Source organism: Salvelinus namaycush, unplaced genomic scaffold (genome assembly GCF_016432855.1).
Source record: "Salvelinus namaycush isolate Seneca unplaced genomic scaffold, SaNama_1.0 Scaffold222, whole genome shotgun sequence".
Lineage (NCBI taxonomy): Eukaryota > Metazoa > Chordata > Actinopteri > Salmoniformes > Salmonidae > Salvelinus > Salvelinus namaycush.
The window spans coordinates 42,852-63,237 of NW_024059031.1; the positions used below are offsets into that span (position 1 = coordinate 42,852).

Below are 20,386 nucleotides of genomic sequence, written 5' to 3' on the forward strand. Positions count from 1 at the left end.
AGAGGCTAGGTATGGGAGAAAGGAGAGAGGGGATGGGGCTGTGGACTGGTCCTTCTCTGGGGCTGGGAAAGAGGCTAGGTATGGGAGAGAGGAGAGAGGGGATGGGGCTGTGGACTGGTCCTTCTCTGGGGCTGGGGAAGAGGCTGGGTATGGGAGAAAGGAGAGAGGGGATGGGGCTGTGGACTGGTCCTTCTCTGGGGCTGGGAAAGAGGCTAGGTATGGGAGAAAGGAGAGAGGGGATGGGGCTGTGGACTGGTCCTTCTCTGGGGCTGGGAAAGAGGCTAGGTATGGGAGAAAGGAGAGAGGGGATGGGGCTGTGGACTGGTCCTTCTCTGGGGCTGGGAAAGAGGCTGCAGCTGGGGGCAGGGGCTGGGAAAGCCTCGGACTCTGTCTTGGCACTGGATTTGACCAGAGGTGGACGAGGAGACGACAGAGGAGGAGGAAGAGGGAGAGGGTTGGAGGATTCAGCTGAGTGTGTTATGAGTGTTGGAGGAACAAGCTACTAGAGGTGGCCCAAGGCACACCCTCTTGGCCCTGGGAGGGTCTTCCCCTGGGACCCTGCTGGGTTCGTCTTCACCACCCCGACACCGGGACTGACTCAGTACTGTCTCTCTGGGGTCAGTGTTCCCTGGGAGACCAACACTCTCTCGTTGCTGCCCCTCTGTGAGTCCCACCCCTCCCACAGCCCCGGCCTGTACTGTGGGGTCAGTGGATGTTGTGGGCTGGCCGTGGGGCAGCACTGCGTCTGTGGTAAGGCTGGGCTGGCCGTGGGGCAGCACTGCGTCTGTGGTAAGGCTGGGCTGGCCGTGGGGCAGCACTGCGTCTGTGGTAAGGCTGGGCTGGCCGTGGGGCAGCTCTGCGGTAAGGCTGGGCTGGCCTGTCGGTGGCTGGGGCACCGGAGCCTGTTCTCCTGGGACTCTGTTCTGCTCAGAGTGAAGTTTCTTCCCCAGGATTGATCCGCAGGGCAGAGGTTGGGTTTCTGGTTGGGGCCTGGTGTTTGCGTGCCTGGCTCTGAAACAGGGAACAGACAGAGAGGATGATCGTGTATCTTATTATCCCAACACTGTGGCTCTGGAACATTTTCCCATTAGATCATAGTAACTGACATCTTCTGGAGGGAACTTCTCTTTGTTATTGTGGAGGAGTTCAGTTCGTCTCTGGTTTCTGCTGCTGGCCTGGAAAAATACTGGGACTCTGTACTCTGACTCTAGAGGGAGGGAGGGAGACAGAGAGACAGAGGAAGGGAGAGAGAGGGAGGGAGGTTTGGGAGGGAGGGAGAGGGAGGGAGGGAGGGAGAGAGAGAGGGAGAGGGAGAGAGAGAGGGAGGGAGAGGGAGAGAGGGAGTCAGAGGGAGGGAGACAGAGGGAGGGAGGGAGGGAGGGAGGGAGGGAGGGAGGGAGGGAGGGAGGGAGGGAGGGAGGGAGGGAGGGAGAATTAGTGGGAGAGGGAGAGAGAAGACAAACAGGGAATCAGTGTCAACAGAGAATAATATGTGTGGCTTCCTATGGAAGGCCTGGCTCTGTAACAAACTGCTGTCATCGTCACAGACACCGTGTAAAGAGCATTTTACAGCTCTCCCTCGCTTTCTCTCTCTCTCTCGCCCATCTTCACAGACACCGTGTAAAGAGCATTTTACAGCTCTCCCTCGCTTTCTCTCTCTCTCTCGCCCATCTTCACAGACACCGTGTAAAGAGCATTTTACAGCTCTCCCTCGCTTTCTCTCTCTCTCTCGCCCATCTTCACAGACACCGTGTAAAGAGCATTTTACAGCTCTCCCTCGCTTTCTCTCTCTCTCTTGCCCATCTTCACAGACACCGTGTAAAGAGCATTTTACAGCCATTAGAGGCAAGGAGACAGACACACAGAGAACCCATGTAAAGAGCATTTTACAGCCATTACAGTTCAGGAGATAAAGATTGGAGCTTGTTGGAGGAGAGGACTGCTTTTAAAAAATATACTGAAATGAAGGACTATTTCAAACAGTTTGATTACAAGTATCTAACCACATAATACCAGGAGTCAACTTCTGTGGATCGATGAGTCAACATGTTACATCCTTCATTAGATTCTTAGTGCTTCACTCTGGTACATCTGATTGATATTCTCTAACAGTGACATAGCACGTTACATATGGGTGTTATTAACCCTCTGACATAGCACGTTAAATATGTGTTTTTACCCCTCTAACAGTGACATAGCACGTTAAATATGTGTTTTTACCCCTCTAACAGTGACATAGCACGTTAAACATGGATGTTATTAACCCTCTGTGACATAGCACATTAAATATGTGTTATTAACCCCATGTGACATAGCACATTAAATATGGGTGTTATTAACCCTCTGACATAGCACATTAAATATGTGTTATTAACCCTCTGTGACATAGCACATTAAATATGAGTGTTATTAACCCTCTGACATAGCACATTAAATGTGTTATTAACCCTCTGTGACATAGCACATTAAATATGGGTGTTATTAACCCTCTGACATAGCACATTAAATATGGGTGTTATTAACCCTCTGACATAGCACATTAAATATGGGTGTTATTAACCCTCTGACATAGCACATTAAATATGGGTGTTATTAACCCTCTGACATAGCACATTAAATATGGGTGTTATTAACCCTCTGACATAGCACATTAAATATGGGTGTTATTAACCCTCTGACATAGCACATTAAACATGGGTGTTATTAACCCTCTGACATAGCACATTAAATATGGGTTTTATTAACCCTCTGACATAGCACATTAACTATGGGTGTTATTAACCCTCTGACATAGCACATTAAATGTGTTATTAACCCTCTGTGACATAGCACATTAAATATGTGTTATTAACCCTCTGACAGTGACATGTGTTATTAACCCTCTGACAGTGACATAGCACGTTAAATAACTGTTATTAACCCTCTGTGACATAGCACATTAAATGTGTGTTATTAACCCTCTGACAGTGACATGTGTTATTAACCCTCTGACAGTGACATAGCACGTTAAATAACTGTTATTAACCCTCTGTGACATAGCACATTAAATATGTGTTATTAACCCTCTGACAGTGACATAGCACGTTAAATAACTGTTATTAACCCTCTGTGGCACTTGGTAACTTCCCAGCTGGCACCCTGGTTTAATCCCTCTCTTTACTACAGCTCTCCACCAGACAGAACGAGACTTCAACGATTAAAGCCTTGTGAATACAATCACCAAGCCAACAAGGAGAGAGTGTGTGTGTGTGTGTGTGTGTGTGTGTTACATTTTCCTCCTCACTGGGGCATACCGTAGCAAAAAAAAGTTTTAATTTTTCCCTCCCTGTTTCAGTCAGTTTTCTGTTTGTGGTCTGCAGTATTGAGGGCAGAGAGACATGGATGGAAAGGCAGCAACTCAGGAAGTAATGACCCATCCAGCCCACACACAACTGTGATGTTCAATCTAGCTGCTGGCAGAACGGAAAGAGAGAACGGAGAGAGAGAGAACGGAGAGAGAGAGAACGGAGAGAGAGAACGGAGAGAACGGAGAGAGAGAACGGAGAGAGAGAGAGAACGGAGAGAATGGAGAGAGAGAGGAGAGAGTACGGAGAGAGAGAGTACGGAGAGAGAGAACGGAGAGAGAGAGTACGGAGAAAGAGAGTACGGAGAGAGAGAGGAGAGAGAACGGAGAGAGAGAGAACGGAGAGAGAGGAGAGAGTACGGAGAGAGAGAGTACGGAGAGAGAGAGGAGAGAGAACGGAGAGAGAGAGAAGAGAGTACGGAGAGAGAGAGTACGGAGAGAGAGAGAACGGAGAGTTTGACCAGAACTTGGATCAAGAGCCCATCAATTTAACCCAAACTGATTGCATGAACTGAGTCCCAGATCTATACTGAACCAAAAAATATACGCAACATGTTTCATGAGCTGAAATAAAACATCCCAGAAATGTTCCATATGCATGAAAAAGCTTATTTCTCTTAAATTGCGTACACACACATGTTTACATCCCTGTTAGTGAGCCTTTCTCCTTTGCCAAGATAATCCATCCACCTGACAGGTGTGGCATATCAATAATCTGATTAAACAGCACGATCAATACACAGGTGCACCTTGTGCTGGGAACAATAAAAGGCCACTCCAAAATGTACAGTTTTGTCACACAACACAATGCCACAGATGTGTCAAGCTTTGAGGGAGCGTGCAATTGGCATGCTGACTGAATGAATGTCCACCAGAGCTGTTGCCAGATAATTTAATGTTCATTTCTCTAGCATAAGCCGCCTCAAACGGATTTGAATTCGGTGGTACGTTCAAACTGGCCTCACAACCGCAGACCACGTGTAACCACGCCAGTCCAGGACCTCCACCTCCGGCTTCTTCACCTGCTGGATCGTCTGAGACCAGCCACCTGTACAGCTGATTAAACTGAGGAGTATTTCTGTCTGTAATAAAGCCCTTTTGTGGGGAAAAACTCATCTGGTTAGCTGGGTCTGGCTCTCAAGTGGGTGGGCCTATGCCCAGTCATGTGAAATTCATAAATTAGGACTTAATTTATTTATTTCAATTGACTGATTTCCTTATATGAACTGTTACTCAGTAAAAACGCTGAAATTATGGGGTTTGTCTAGTACATTTGTTTCTATGTTTGTCCAGTATATTTGTTTCTATGTTTGTCCAGTAAATTTGTTTCTATGTTTGTCCAGTAAATTTGTTTCTATGTTTGTCCAGTAAATTTGTTTCTATGTTTGTCCAGTATATTTGTTTCTATGTTTGTCCAGTACATTCGTTTCTATGTTTGTCCAGTACATTTGTTTCTTTGTTTGTCCAGTATATTTGTTTCTATGTATGTCTAGTACATTTGTTTCTATGTTTGTCCAGTACATTTGTTTCTATGTTTGTCCAGTGTATTTGTTTCTTTGTTTGTCCAGTATATTTGTTTCTATGTTTGTCCAGTAAATTTGTTTCTATGTTTGTCCAGTATATTTGTTTCTATGTTTGTCCAGTATATTTGTTTCTATGTTTGTCCAGTAAATTTGTTTCTATGTTTGTCCAGTATATTTGTTTCTATGTTTGTCCAGTAAATTTGTTTCTATGTTTGTCCAGTACATTTGTTTCTATGTTTGTCCAGTATATTTGTTTCTTTGTTTGTCCAGTATATTTGTTTCTATGTTTGTCCAGTACATTTGTTTATGTTTGTCCAGTATATTTGTTTCTATGTTTGTCCAGTAAATTTGTTTCTATGTTTGTCCAGTAAATTTGTTTCTATGTTTGTCCAGTAAATTTGTTTCTATGTTTGTCCAGTATATTTGTTTCTATGTTTGTCCAGTACATTCGTTTCTATGTTTGTCCAGTACATTTGTTTCTTTGTTTGTCCAGTATATTTGTTTCTATGTTTGTCCAGTATAATTGTTTCTTTGTATGTCTAGTACATTTGTTTCTATGTTTGTCCAGTACATTTGTTTCTATGTTTGTCCAGTGTATTTGTTTCTTTGTTTGTCCAGTATATTTGTTTCTATGTTTGTCCAGTAAATTTGTTTCTATGTTTGTCCAGTATATTTGTTTCTATGTTTGTCCAGTAAATTTGTTTCTATGTTTGTCCAGTAAATTTGTTTCTATGTTTGTCCAGTAAATTTGTTTCTATGTTTGTCCAGTAAATTTGTTTCTATGTTTGTCCAGTATATTTGTTTCTATGTTTGTCCAGTACATTCGTTTCTATGTTTGTCCAGTACATTTGTTTCTTTGTTTGTCCAGTATATTTGTTTCTTTGTTTGTCCAGTATATTTGTTTCTATGTTTGTCCAGTATAATTGTTTCTTTGTATGTCTAGTACATTTGTTTCTATGTTTGTCCAGTACATTTGTTTCTATGTTTGTCCAGTAAATTTGTTTCTATGTTTGTCCAGTATATTTGTTTCTATGTTTGTCCAGTATATTTGTTTCTATGTTTGTCCAGTAAATCTATTTCTTTGTTTGTCCAGTATATTTGTTTCTATGTTTGTCCAGTAAATTTGTTTCTATGTTTGTCCAGTATATTTGTTTCTATGTTTGTCCAGTACATTCGTTTCTATGTTTGTCCAGTATATTTGTTTCGTTGTTTGTCCAGTAAATTTGTTTCTATGTTTGTCCAGTATATTTGTTTCTCCAGTATATTTGTTTCTATGTTTGTCCAGTATATTTGTTTCTATGTTTGTCCAGTATATTTGTTTCTATGTTTGTCCAGTAAATTTGTTTCTTTGTTTGTCCAGTATATTTGTTTCGTTGTTTGTCCAGTACATTTGTTTCGTTGTTTGTCCAGTATATTTGTTTCTATGTTTGTCCAGTACATTTGTTTCTATGTTTGTCCAGTATATTTGTTTCTATGTTTGTCCAGTATATTTGTTTCTATGTTTGTCCAGTATATTTGTTTCTTTTTTTGTCCAGTATATTTGTTTCTATGTTTGTCCAGTACATTTGTTTCTATGTTTGTCCAGTAAATTTGTTTCTATGTTTGTCCAGTAAATTTGTTTCTATGTTTGTCCAGTATATTTGTTTCTATGTTTGTCCAGTACATTCGTTTCTATGTTTGTCCAGTACATTTGTTTCTATGTTTGTCCAGTACATTTGTTTCTATGTTTGTCCAGTATATTTGTTTCTATGTTTGTCCAGTATATTTGTTTCTATGTTTGTCCAGTATATTTGTTTATTTTTTTGTCCAGTATATTTGTTTCTATGTTTGTCCAGTACATTTGTTTCTATATTTGTCCAGTATATTTGTTTCTTTGTTTGTCCAGTATATTTGTTTCTATGTTTGTCCAGTAAATTTGTTTCTTTGTTTGTACAGTATTTTTGTTTCTTTGTTTGTACAGTATAATTGTTTCTATGTTTGTCCAGTATATTTGTTTCTATGTTTGTCCAGTATATTTGTTTCTATGTTTGTTCAGTATAATTGTGCTGTCTTGCCAACTTCACGTGTGACAATGACAACATGAAAGATCTGAGACTCAGGCTGGCATGAACAGGAAGTGACGAGGGATCTCACTGGGTCCAAGTAATGTCTTTATACCGACACATTTCAGTATGACACGCTAGATAAAAACTCACATCACATTAGAATGAATAAGTAAGACAATAGTATGATCAGGAATGGAGACTAGAATAGACTCAGGGATATCACTCTGGATGGGTTCTAGAATAGACTCAGGGTTATCAGGAATGGAGACTAGAATAGACTCAGGGTTATCACTCTGAATGGAGACTAGAATAGACTCAGGGTTATCACTCTGAATGGGGACTAAATAGACTAGGGTTATCACTCTGGATGGGTTCTAGAATAGACTCAGGGTTATCAGAATGGAGACTAGAATAGACTCAGGTTATCACTCTGAATGGAGACTAGAATAGCCTCAGGGTTATCACTCTGGATGGGTTCTAGAATAGACTCAGGGTTATCAGGAATGGAGACTAGAATAGACTCAGGGTTATCACTCTGAATGGGGACTAGAATAGACTCAGCGTTATCACTCTGAATGGGGACTAGGATATACTCAGGGTTATCACTCTGAATGGGGACTAGAATAGACTCAGGGTTATCACTCTGAATGGGGACTAGAATAGACTCAGGGTTATCACTCTGAATGGGGACTAGGATATACTCAGGGTTATCACTCTGAATGGGGACTAAATAGACTCAGGGTTATCACTCTGAATGGGGACTAGAATAGACTCAGGGTTATCACTCTGAAGGGTTCTAGAATAGACTCAGGGTTATCAGGAATGGAGACTAGATAGACTCAGGGTTATCACTCTGAATGGGACTAGAATACTCAGGGTTATCACTGAATGGGGACTAGAATAACTCAGTTATCACTCTGAATGGGGACTAGGATATACTCAGGGTTATCACTCTGAATGGGGACTAGAATAGACTCAGGGTTATCACTCTGAATGGGGACTAGAATAGACTCAGGGTTATCACTCTGAATGGGGACTAGAATGACTCAGGTTATCAGGATGGAGACTAATAGACTCAGGGTTATCACTTGATGGGACTAGAATAGACTCGGGGTTATCACTCGGAATGGAGACTAGAATAGACTCAGGGTTATCACTCTGAATGGAGACTAGAATAGACTCAGGGTTATCACTCTGAATGGAGACAGAATAGACTCAGGTTATCACTCTAATGGGGACTAGAATAGACTCAGGGTTATCACTCTGAATGGGGACTAGAATAGACTCAGGGTTATAACTCTGAATGGGGACTAGAATAGACTCAGGGTTATCACTCTCTGAATGGACTAGAATAGACTCAGGGTTATCACTCTGAATGAGACTAGAATAGACTCAGGGTTATCACTCTGAATGGGACTAGAATAGACTCAGGGTTATCAGGAATGGAGACTAGAATAGACTCAGGGTTATCACTCTGAATGGAGACTAAATAGACTCAGGGTTATCACTCTGAATGGACTAGAATAGACTCAGGGTTATCACTCTGAATGGGGACTAGAATGACTCAGGGTTGTCACTCTGAATGGAGACTAGAATAGACTCAGGTTATCACTCTGAATGGGGACTAGAATAGACTCGGGATATCACTCTGGATGGGTTCTAGAATAGACTCAGGGTTATCAGGAATGGAGACTAGAATAGACTCAGGGTTATCACTCTGAATGGAGACTAGAATAGACTCAGGGTTATCACTCTGAATGGGGACTAGAATAGACTCAGGGTTATCACTCTGGATGGGTTCTAGAATAGACTCAGGGTTATCAGGAATGGAGACTAGAATAGACTCAGGGTTATCACTCTGAATGGGGACTAGAATACTATCAGGTTATCACTCTGAATGGGGACTAGGATATACTCAGGGTTATCACTCTGAATGGGGACTAAATAGACTCAGGGTTATCACTCTGAATGGGACTAGAATAGACTCAGGGTTATCACTCTGAATGGGACTAGGATACTCAGGGTTATCACTCTGAATGGGGACTAGAATAGACTCAGGGTTATCACTCTGAATGGGGACTAGAATAGCTCAGGGTTATCACTCTGAATGGGTTCTAGAATAGACTCAGGGTTATCAGGAATGGAGACTAGAATAGACTCAGGTTATCACTCTGAATGGAGACTAGAATAGACTCAGGGTTATCACTCTGAATGGGGACTAGAATAGACTCAGGGTTATCACTCTGAATGGGGACTAGAATAGACTCAGGTTATCACTCTGAATGGAGACTAGAATAGACTCAGGATATCACTCTGAATGGAGACTAGAATAAGACTCAGGGTTATCACTCTGAATGGGGACTAGAATAGACTCAGGGATATCACTCTGGATGGGTTCTAGAATAGACTCAGGGTTATCAGGAATGGAGACTAGAATAGACTCAGGTATTCACTCTGAAGGGAACTAGAATAGACTCAGGGTTATCACTCTGAATGGGTTCTAGAATAGACTCAGGGTTATCAGGAATGGAGACTAGAATAGACTCAGGGTTATCAATGAATGGGACTAGAATAGACTCAGGGTTATCACTCTGAATGGGGACTAGAATAGACTCAGCGTTATCACTCTGAATGGGACTAGGATATACTCAGGGTTATCACTCTGAAGGGGACTAGAATAGACTCAGGTTATCACTCTGAATGGGGACTAGAATAGACTCAGGGTTATCACTCTGAATGGGGACTAGATATACTCAGGGTTTATCACTCTGAATGGGGACTAGAATAGACTCAGGGTTACACTCTGAATGGGGACTAGAATAGACTCAGGGTTATCACTCTGAATGGGTTCTAGAATAGACTCAGGGTTATCAGAATGGAGACTAGAATAGACTCAGGGTTATCACTCTGAATGGGGACTAGAATAGACTCAGGGTTATCACTCTGGATGGGTTCTAGAATAGACTCGGGTTATCAGGAATGGAGACTAGAATAGACTCAGGGTTATCACTCTGAATGGAGACTAGAATAGACTCAGGGTTATCACTGAATGGGGACTAAATAGACTCAGGGTTATCACTCTGAATGGGGACTAGATATACTCAGGGTTATCACTCTGAATGGGGACTAGAATAGACTCAGGGTTATCACTCTGAATGGGACTAGAATAGACTCAGGGTTATCAGGAATGGAGAATAGAATAGACTCAGGGTTTCATCTGAATGGGACTAGAATAGACTCAGGGTTATCACTCTGAATGGGGACTAGAATAGACTCAGGGTTATCACTCTGAATGGGGACTAGAATAGACTCAGGGTTATCACTCTGAATAGAGACTAGAATAGACTCAGGGTTATCACTCTGAATGGGGACTAGAATAACTCAGGGTTATCAGGAATGGAGACTAGAATAGACTCAGGGTTATCACTCTGAATGGAGACTAGAATAGACTCAGGGTTATCACTCTGAATGGGGACTAGAATAGACTCAGGGTTATCACTCTGAATGGGGACTAGAATAGACCTCAGGGTTATCACTCTAATGGGACTAGAATAGACTCAGGGTTATCACTCTGAATGGGGACTAGAATAGACCAGGTTATCACTCTGAATGGGGACTAGAATAGACTCAGGTTATCACTCTGAATGGAGACTAGAATAGACTCAGGGTTATCACTCTGAATGGAGACTAGAATAGACTCAGGTTATCACTCTGAATGGGGACTAGAATAGACTCAGGGTTATCACTCTGAATGGGGACTAGAATAGACTCAGGGTTATCACTCTGAATGGAGACTAGAATAGACTCAGGGTTATCACTCTGAATGGGGACTAGAATAGACTCAGGGTTATCAGGATGGAGACTAGAATAGACTCAGGGTTATCACTCTGAATGGAGACTAGAATAGACTCAGGGTTATCACTCTGAATGGGGACTAGAATAGACTCAGGGTTATCACTCTGAATGGGGACTAGAATAGACTCAGGGTTATCACTCTGAATGGGGACTAGAATAGACTCAGGGATATCACTCTGAATGGAGACTAGAATAGACTCAGGGTTATCACTCTGAATGGGGACTAGAATAGCTCAGGGATATCACTCTGGATGGGTTAGAATAGACTCAGGGTTATCAGAATGAGACTAGATAGACTCAGGGTTATCACTCTGAATGGAGACTAGAATAGACTCAGGGTTATCATCTGATGGGGACTAGAATAGACTCAGGGTTATCACTCTGGATGGGTTCTAGAATAGACTCAGGGTTATCAGGAATGGAGACTAGAATAGACTCAGGGTTATCACTCTGAATGGGGACTAGAATAGACTCAGCGTTATCACTCTGAATGGGGACTAGGATATACTCAGGGTTATCACTCTGAATGGGGACTAGAATAGACTCAGGTTATCACTCTGAATGGGACTAGAATAGACTCAGGTTATCACTCTGAATGGGGACTAGGATATACTCAGGGTTATCACTCTGAATGGGGACTAGAATAGACTCAGGGTTATCACTCTGAATGGGGACTAGAATAGACTCAGGGTTATCACTCTGAATGGGTTCTAGAATAGACTCAGGGTTATCGGAATGGAGACTAGAATAGACTCAGGGTTATCACTCTGAATGGAGACAGAATAGACTCAGGGTTATCACTCTGAATGGGGACTAGAATAGACTCAGGGTTATCACTCTGAATGGGGACTAGAATAGACTCAGGGTTATCACTCTGAATGGAGACTAGAATAGACTCAGGGATATCACTCTGAATGGAGACTAGAATAGACTCAGGGTTATCACTCTGAATGGAGACTAGAATAGACTCAGGGATACACCTGGATGGGTTCTAGAATAGACTCAGGGTTATCAGGAATGGAGACTAGAATAGACTCAGGGTTATACACTCTGAATGGAGACTAGAATAGACTCAGGGTTATCACTCTGAATGGGTCTAGAATAACTCAGGGTTATCAGGAATGGAGATAGAATAGACTCAGGGTTATCACTGAATGGGACTAGAATAGACTCAGGGTTATCACTCTGAATGGGGACTAGAATAGACTCAGCTTATCACTCTGAATGGGACTAGGATATACTCAGGGTTATCACTCTGAATGGGGACTAGAATAGACTCAGGGTTATCCTCTGAATGGGACTAGAATAGACCAGGGTTATCATCTCGAATGGGGACTAGGATATACTCAGGGTTATCACTCTGAATGGGGACTAGAATAGACTCAGGGTTATCACTCTGAATGGGACTAGAATAGACTCAGGGTTATCACTCTGATGGGTTCTAGAATAGACTCAGGGTTATCAGGAATGGAGACTAGAATAGACATCAGGGTTATCACTCTGAATGGGGACTAGAATAGACTCAGGGTTATCACTCTGGATGGGTTCTAGAATAGACTCAGGGTTATCAGGAATGGAGATAGAATAGACTCAGGGTTATCACTCTGAATGGAGACTAGAATGACTCAGGGTTATCACTGAATGGGGACTAGAATAGACTCAGGGTTATCAGGAATGGAGACTAGAATAGACTCAGGGTTATCAGGAATGGAGACTAGAATAGACTCAGGGTTATCACTCTGAATGGAGACTAGAATAGACTCAGGGTTATCACTCTGAATGGGGACTAGAATAGACTCAGGGTTATCACTCTGAATGGGGACTAGAATAACTCAGGGTTATCACCTGAATGGAGACTAGATAGACTCAGGGTATCACTCTGAATGGGGACTAGAATAGACTCAGGGATTCACTCTGGATGGGTTCTAGAATAGACTCAGGGTTTACCAGGAATGGAGACTAGAATAGACTCAGGGTTATCACTCTGAATGGAGACTAGAATAGACTCAGGGTTATCACTCTGAATGGGGACTAGAATAGACTCAGGGTTATCACTCTGATGGGTTCTAGATAGACTCAGGGTTATCAGGAATGGAGATAGAATAGACTCAGGGTTATCACTCTGAATGGGGACTATAATAGACTCAGCGTTATCACTCTGAATGGGGACTAGGATATACTCAGGGTTATCACTCTGAATGGGGACTAGAATAGACTCAGGGTTATCACTCTGAATGGGACTAGAATAGACTCAGGGTTATCACTCTGAATGGGGACTAGATATACTCAGGGTTATCACTCTGAATGGGGACTAGAATAGACTCAGGGTTATCACTCTGAATGGGGACTAGAATAGACTCAGGGTTATCACTCTGAATGGGTTCTAGATAGACTCAGGGTTATCAGGAATGGAGACTAGAATAGACTCAGGGTTATCACTGAATGGGGACTAGAATAGACTCAGGGTTATCACTCTGAATGGGGACTAGAATAGACTCAGGGTTATCACTCTGAATGGGGACTAGGATATACTCAGGGTTATCACTCTGAATGGGGACTAGAATAGACTCAGGGTTATCACTCTGAATGGGGACTAGAATAGACTCAGGGTTATCACTCTGAATGGGTTCTAGAATAGACTCAGGGTTATCAGGAATGGAGACTAGAATAGACTCAGGGTTATCACTCTGAATGGAGACTAGAATAGACTCAGGGTTATCACTCTGAATGGGGACTAGGATATACTCAGGGTTATCACTCTGAATGGGGACTAGAATAGACTCAGGGTTATCACTCTGAATGGGGACTAGAATAGACTCAGGGTTATCACTCTGAATGGGTTCTAGAATAGACTCAGGGTTATCAGGAATGGAGACTAGAATAGACTCAGGGTTATCACTCTGAATGGAGACTAGAATAGACTCAGGGTTATCACTCTGAATGGGGACTAGAATAGACTCAGGGTTATCACTCTGAATGGGGACTATAGACTCAGGGTTATCACTCTGAATGGAGACTAGAATAGACTCAGGATATCACTCTGAATGGAGACTAGAATAGACTCAGGGTTATCACTCTGAATGGGGACTAGAATAGACTCAGGGATATCACTCTGGATGGGTTCTAGAATAGACTCAGGGTTATCAGGAATGGAGACTAGAATAGACTCAGGGTTATCACTCTGAATGGAGACTAGAATAGACTCAGGGTTATCACTCTGAATGGGTTCTAGAATAGACTCAGGGTTATCAGGAATGGAGACTAGAATAGACTCAGGGTTATCACTGAATGGGGACTAGAATAGACTCAGGGTTATCACTCTGAATGGGGACTAGAATAGACTCAGCGTTATCACTCTGAATGGGGACTAGGATATACTCAGGGTTATCACTCTGAATGGGGACTAGAATAGACTCAGGGTTTCACTCTGAATGGGGACTAGAATACTCAGGGTTATCACTCTGAATGGGACTAGGATATACTCAGGTTATCACTCTGAATGGAGACTAGAATAGACTCAGGGTTATCACTCTGAATGGGGACTAGAATAGACTCAGGGTTATCACTCTGAATGGGGACTAGAATAGACTCAGGGTTATCACTCTGAATGGGTCTAGAATAGACCAGGGTTATCAAATGGAGACTAGAATAGACTCAGGGTTATCACTCTGAATGGAGACTAGAATAGAACTCAGGGTTTATCACTGAATGGGGACTAGAATAGACTCAGGGTTATCACTCTGAATGGGACTAGAATAGACTCAGGGTATCAGGAATGAACTAGTAGATCAGGTTATCACTCTGAATGGGGACTAGAATAGACTCAGGATATCACTCTGATGGGTTCTAGAATAGACTCAGGGTTATCAGGAATGGAGACTAGAATAGACTCAGGGTTATCACTCTGAATGGGAGACTAGAATAGACTCAGGGTTATCACTCTAATGGGGACTAGAATAGACTCAGGGTTATCACTCTGGATGGGTTCTAGAATAGACTCAGGGTTATCAGGAATGGAGACTAGAATAGACTCAGGGTTATCACTCTGAATGGGGACTAGAATAGACTCAGCGTTATCACTCTGAATGGGGACTAGGATATACTCAGGGTTATCACTCTGAATGGGGACTAGAATAGACTCAGGGTTATCACTCTGAATGGGGACTAGAATAGACTCAGGGTTATCACTCTGAATGGGGACTAGGATATACTCAGGGTTATCACTCTGAATGGGACTAGAATAGACTCAGGGTTATCACTCTGAATGGGGACTAGAATAGACTCAGGGTTATCACTCTGAATGGTTCTAGAATAGACTCAGGGTTATCAGGAATGGAGACTAGATAGACTCAGGGTTATCACTCTGAATGGAGACTAGAATAGACTCAGGGTTATCACTCTGAATGGGGACTAGAATAGACTCAGGGTTATCACTCTGATGGGGACTAGAATAGACTCAGGGTTATCACTCTGAATGGAGACTAGAATAGACTCAGGGATATCACTCTGAATGGAGACTAGAATAGACTCAGGGTTATCACTCTGAATGGGGACTAGAATAGACTCAGGGATATCACTCTGGATGGGTTCTAGAATAGACTCAGGGTTATCAGGAATGGAGACTAGAATAGACTCAGGGTTATCACTCTGAATGGAGACTAGAATAGACTCAGGGTTACTCACTCTGAATGGGTTCTAGAATAGACTCAGGGTTATCAGAATGGAGACTAGAATAGACTCAGGGTTATCACTGAATGGGGACTAGAATAGACTCAGGGTTATCACTCTGAATGGGGACTAGAATAGACTCAGCGTTATCACTCTGAATGGGGACTAGGAATAGACTCAGGGTTATCACTCTGAATGGGGACTAGAATAGACTCAGGGTTATCACTCTGAATGGGGACTAGAATAGACTCAGGGTTATCACTCTGAATGGGGACTAGGATATACTCAGGGTTATCACTCTGAATGGGGACTAGAATAGACTCAGGGTTATCACTCTGAATGGGGACTAGAATAGACTCAGGGTTATCACTCTGAATGGGTTCTAGAATAGACTCAGGGTTATCAGGAATGGAGACTAGAATAGACTCAGGGTTATCACTCTGAATGGGGACTAGAATAGACTCAGGGTTATCACTCTGGATGGGGTCTAGAATAGACTCAGGGTTATCAGAATGGAGACTAGAATAGACTCAGGGTTATCACTCTGAATGGAGACTAGAATAGACTCAGGGTTATCACTGAATGGGGACTAGAATAGACTCAGGGTTATCACTCTGAATGGGGACTAGGATATACTCAGGGTTATCACTCTGAATGGGGACTAGAATAGACTCAGGGTTATCACTCTGAATGGGGACTAGAATAGACTCAGGGTTATCACTCTGAATGGGGACTAGAATAGACTCAGGGTTATCAGGAATGGAGAATAGAATAGACTCAGGGTTATCACTCTGAATGGGGACTAGAATAGACTCAGGGTTATCACTCTGAATGGGGACTAGAATAGACTCAGGGTTATCACTCTGAATGGGGACTAGAATAGACTCAGGGTTATCACTCTGAATGGAGACTAGAATAGACTCAGGGTTATCACTCTGAATGGGGACTAGAATAGACTCAGGGTTATCAGGAATGGGAGACTAGAATAGACTCAGGGTTATCACTCTGAATGGAGACTAGAATAGACTCAGGGTTATCACTCTGAATGGGACTAGAATAGACTCAGGGTTATCACTCTGAATGGGGACTAGAATAGACCAGGGTTATCACTGAATGGGGACTAGAATAGACTCAGGGTTATCACTCTGAATGGGGACTAGAATAGACTCAGGGTTATCACTCTGAATGGGGACTAGAATAGACTCAGGGTTATCACTCTGAATGGAGACTAGAATGACTCAGGGTTATCACCTGAATGGGACTAGAATAGACTCAGGGTTATCACTCTGAATGGGACTAGAATAGACTCAGGGTTATCACTCTGAATGGGGACTAGAATAGACTCAGGTTATCACTCTGAATGGGGACTAGAATAGACTCAGGGTTATCACTCTGAATGGAGACTAGAATAGACTCAGGGTTATCACTCTGAATGGAGACTAGAATAGACTCAGGTTATCAGGATGGGACTAGAATAGACTCAGGGTTATCACTCTGAATGGAGACTAGAATAGACTCAGGGTTATCACTCTGATGGGTCTAGAATAGACTCAGGTTATCAGAATGGGACTAGAATAGACTCAGGGTTATCACTCTGAATGGAGACTAGAATAGACTCAGGGTTATCACTCGAATGGAGACTAGAATAGACTCAGGGTTATCACTCTGAATGGGGACTAGAATAGACTCAGGGTTATCACTCTGAATGGGTTCTAGAATAGACTCAGGGTTATCAGGAATGGAGACTAGAATAGACTCAGGGTTATCACTCTGAATGGAGACTAGAATAGACTCAGGGTTATCACTCTGAATGGGGACTAGAATAGACTCAGGGTTATCACTCTGAATGGGGACTAGAATAGACTCAGGGTTATCACTCTGAATGGAGACTAGAATAGACTCAGGGATATCACTCTGAATGGAGACTAGAATAGACTCAGGGTTATCACTCTGAATGGGGACTAGAATAGACTCAGGGATATCACTCTGGATGGTTCTAGAATAGACTCAGGGTTATCAGGAATGGAGACTAGAATAGACTCAGGGTTATCACTCTGAATGGAGACTAGAATAGACTCAGGGTTATCACTCTGAATGGGTTCTAGAATAGACTCAGGGTTATCAGGAATGGAGACTAGAATAGACTCAGGGTTATCACTGAATGGGGACTAGAATAGACTCAGGGTTATCACTCTGAATGGGGACTAGAATAGACTCAGCGTTATCACTCTGAATGGGGACTAGGATATATCAGGGTTATCACTCTGAATGGGGACTAGAATAGACTCAGGGTTATCACTCTGAATGGGGACTAGAATAGACTCAGGTTATCACTCTGAATGGGGACTAGGATATACTCAGGTTATCACTCTGAATGGGGACTAGAATAGACTCAGGGTTATCACTCTGAATGGGGACTAGAATAGACTCAGGGTTATCACTCTGAATGGGTTCTAGAATAGACTCAGGGTTATCAGGAATGGAGACTAGAATAGACTCAGGGTTATCACTCTGAATGGGGACTAGAATAGACTCAGGGTTATCACTCTGGATGGGTTCTAGAATAGACTCAGGGTTATCAGGAATGGAGACTAGAATAGACTCAGGGTTATCACTCTGAATGGAGACTAGAATAGACTCAGGGTTATCACTGAATGGGGACTAGAATAGACTCAGGGTTATCACTCTGAATGGGGACTAGGATATACTCAGGGTTATCACTCTGAATGGGGACTAGAATAGACTCAGGGTTATCACTCTGAATGGGGACTAGAATAGACTCAGGGTTATCACTCTGAATGGGGACTAGAATAGACTCAGGGTTATCTGAATGGGGACTAGAATAGACTCAGGGTTATCACTCTGAATGGGGACTAGAATAGACTCAGGGTTATCACTCTGAATGGGGACTAGAATAGACTCAGGGTTATCACTCTGAATGGGGACTAGAATAGACTCAGGGTTATCACTCTGAATGGAGACTAGAATAGACTCAGGGTTATCACTCTGAATGGGGACTAGAATAGACTCAGGGTTATCAGGAATGGAGACTAGAATAGACTCAGGGTTATCACTCTGAATGGAGACTAGAATAGACTCAGGGTTATCACTCTGAATGGGGACTAGAATAGACTCAGGGTTATCACTCTGAATGGGGACTAGAATAGACCCAGGGTTATCACTGAATGGGGACTAGAATAGACTCAGGGTTATCACTCTGAATGGGGACTAGAATAGACTCAGGTTATCACTCTGAATGGGGACTAGAATAGACTCAGGGTTATCACTCTGAATGGAGACTAGAATAGACTCAGGGTATCACTCTGAATGGAGACTAGAATAGACTCAGGGTTATCACTCTGAATGGGGACTAGAATAGACCAGGGTTATCACTCTGAATGGGGCTAGAATAGACTCAGGGTTATCATCTGAATGGGGACTAGAATAGACTCAGGGTTATCACTCTGAATGGAGACTAGAATAGACTCAGGGTTATCACTCTGAATGGGGACTAGAATAGACTCAGGGTTATCAGGAATGGAGACTAGAATAGACTCAGGGTTATCACTCTGAATGGAGACTAGAATAGACTCAGGGTTATCACTCTGGATGGGTTCTAGAATAGACTCAGGGTTATCAGGAATGGAGACTAGAATAGACTCAGGGTTACACTCTGAATGGAGACTAGAATAGACTCAGGGTTATCACTGATGGGGACTAGAATAGACTCAGGGTTATCACTCTGAATGGGGACTAGGATATACTCAGGGTATCACTCTGAATGGAGACTAGAATAGACTCAGGGTTATCACTCTGAATGGAGACTAGAATAGACTCAGGGATATCACTCTGAATGGGACTAGAATAGACTCGGGTTATCACTCTGAATGGGGACTAGAATAGACTCAGGGATATCACTCTGGATGGGTTCTAGAATAGACTCAGGGTTATCAGGAATGGAGACTAGAATAGACTCAGGGTTATCACTCTGAATGGAGACTAGAATAGACTCAGGGTTATCACTCTGAATGGGTTCTAGAATAGACTCAGGGTTATCAGGAATGGAGACTAAATAGACTCAGGGTTATCACTGAATGGGGACTAGAATAGACTCAGGGTTATCACTCTGAATGGGGACTAGAATAGACTCAGCGTTATCACTCTGAATGGGGACTAGGATATACTCAGGGTTATCACTCTGAATGGGGACTAGAATAGACTCAGGGTTATCACTCTGAATGGGGACTAGAATAGACTCAGGGTTATCACTCTGAATGGGGACTAGGATATACTCAGGGTTATACTCTGAATGGAGACTAGAATAGACTCAGGGTTATCACTCTGAATGGGGACTAGAATAGACTCAGGGTTATCACTCTGAATGGGGACTAGAATAGACTCAGGGTTATCACTCTGGATGGGTTCTAGAATAGACTCAGGGTTATCAGGAATGGAGACTAGAATAGACTCAGGGTTATCACTCTGAATGGGACTAGAATAGACTCAGGGTTATCACTGAATGGGGACTAGAATAGACTCAGGGTTATCACTCTGAATGGGGACTAGAATAGACTCAGGGTTATCAGGAATGGAGACTAGAATAGACTCAGGGTTATCACTCTGAATGGGGACTAGAATAGACTCAGGGTTATCACTCTGAGTGGGTTCTAGAATAGACTCAGGGTTATCAGAATGGAGACTAGAATAGACTCAGGGTTATCACTCTGAATGGAGACTAGAATAGACTCAGGGTTATCACTCTGAATGGGGACTAGAATAGACTCAGGGTTATCACTCTGGATGGGTTCTAGAATAGACTCAGGGTTATCAGGAATGGAGACTAGAATAGACTCAGGGTTATCACTCTGAATGGGGACTAGAATAGACTCAAGCGTTATCACTCTGAATGGGACTAGGATATACTCAGGGTTTCACTCTGAACTGGGGACTAG

General features: G+C 42.7%; 1 long non-coding RNA gene across 1 annotated transcript in view; it reads right to left on the reverse strand.

Moving 5' to 3' along the window:
• Positions 1 to 1,138: 1,138 nt before the first annotated feature.
• LOC120038492 overlaps positions 1,139 to 20,386 on the reverse strand; it is a 65,061-nt gene continuing 45,813 nt past the window's right edge. The window contains exon 3 of the long non-coding RNA XR_005475092.1: positions 1,139 to 1,207. This is a non-coding gene — a long non-coding RNA (uncharacterized LOC120038492). The remainder of the gene's footprint in view (positions 1,208 to 20,386) is intronic.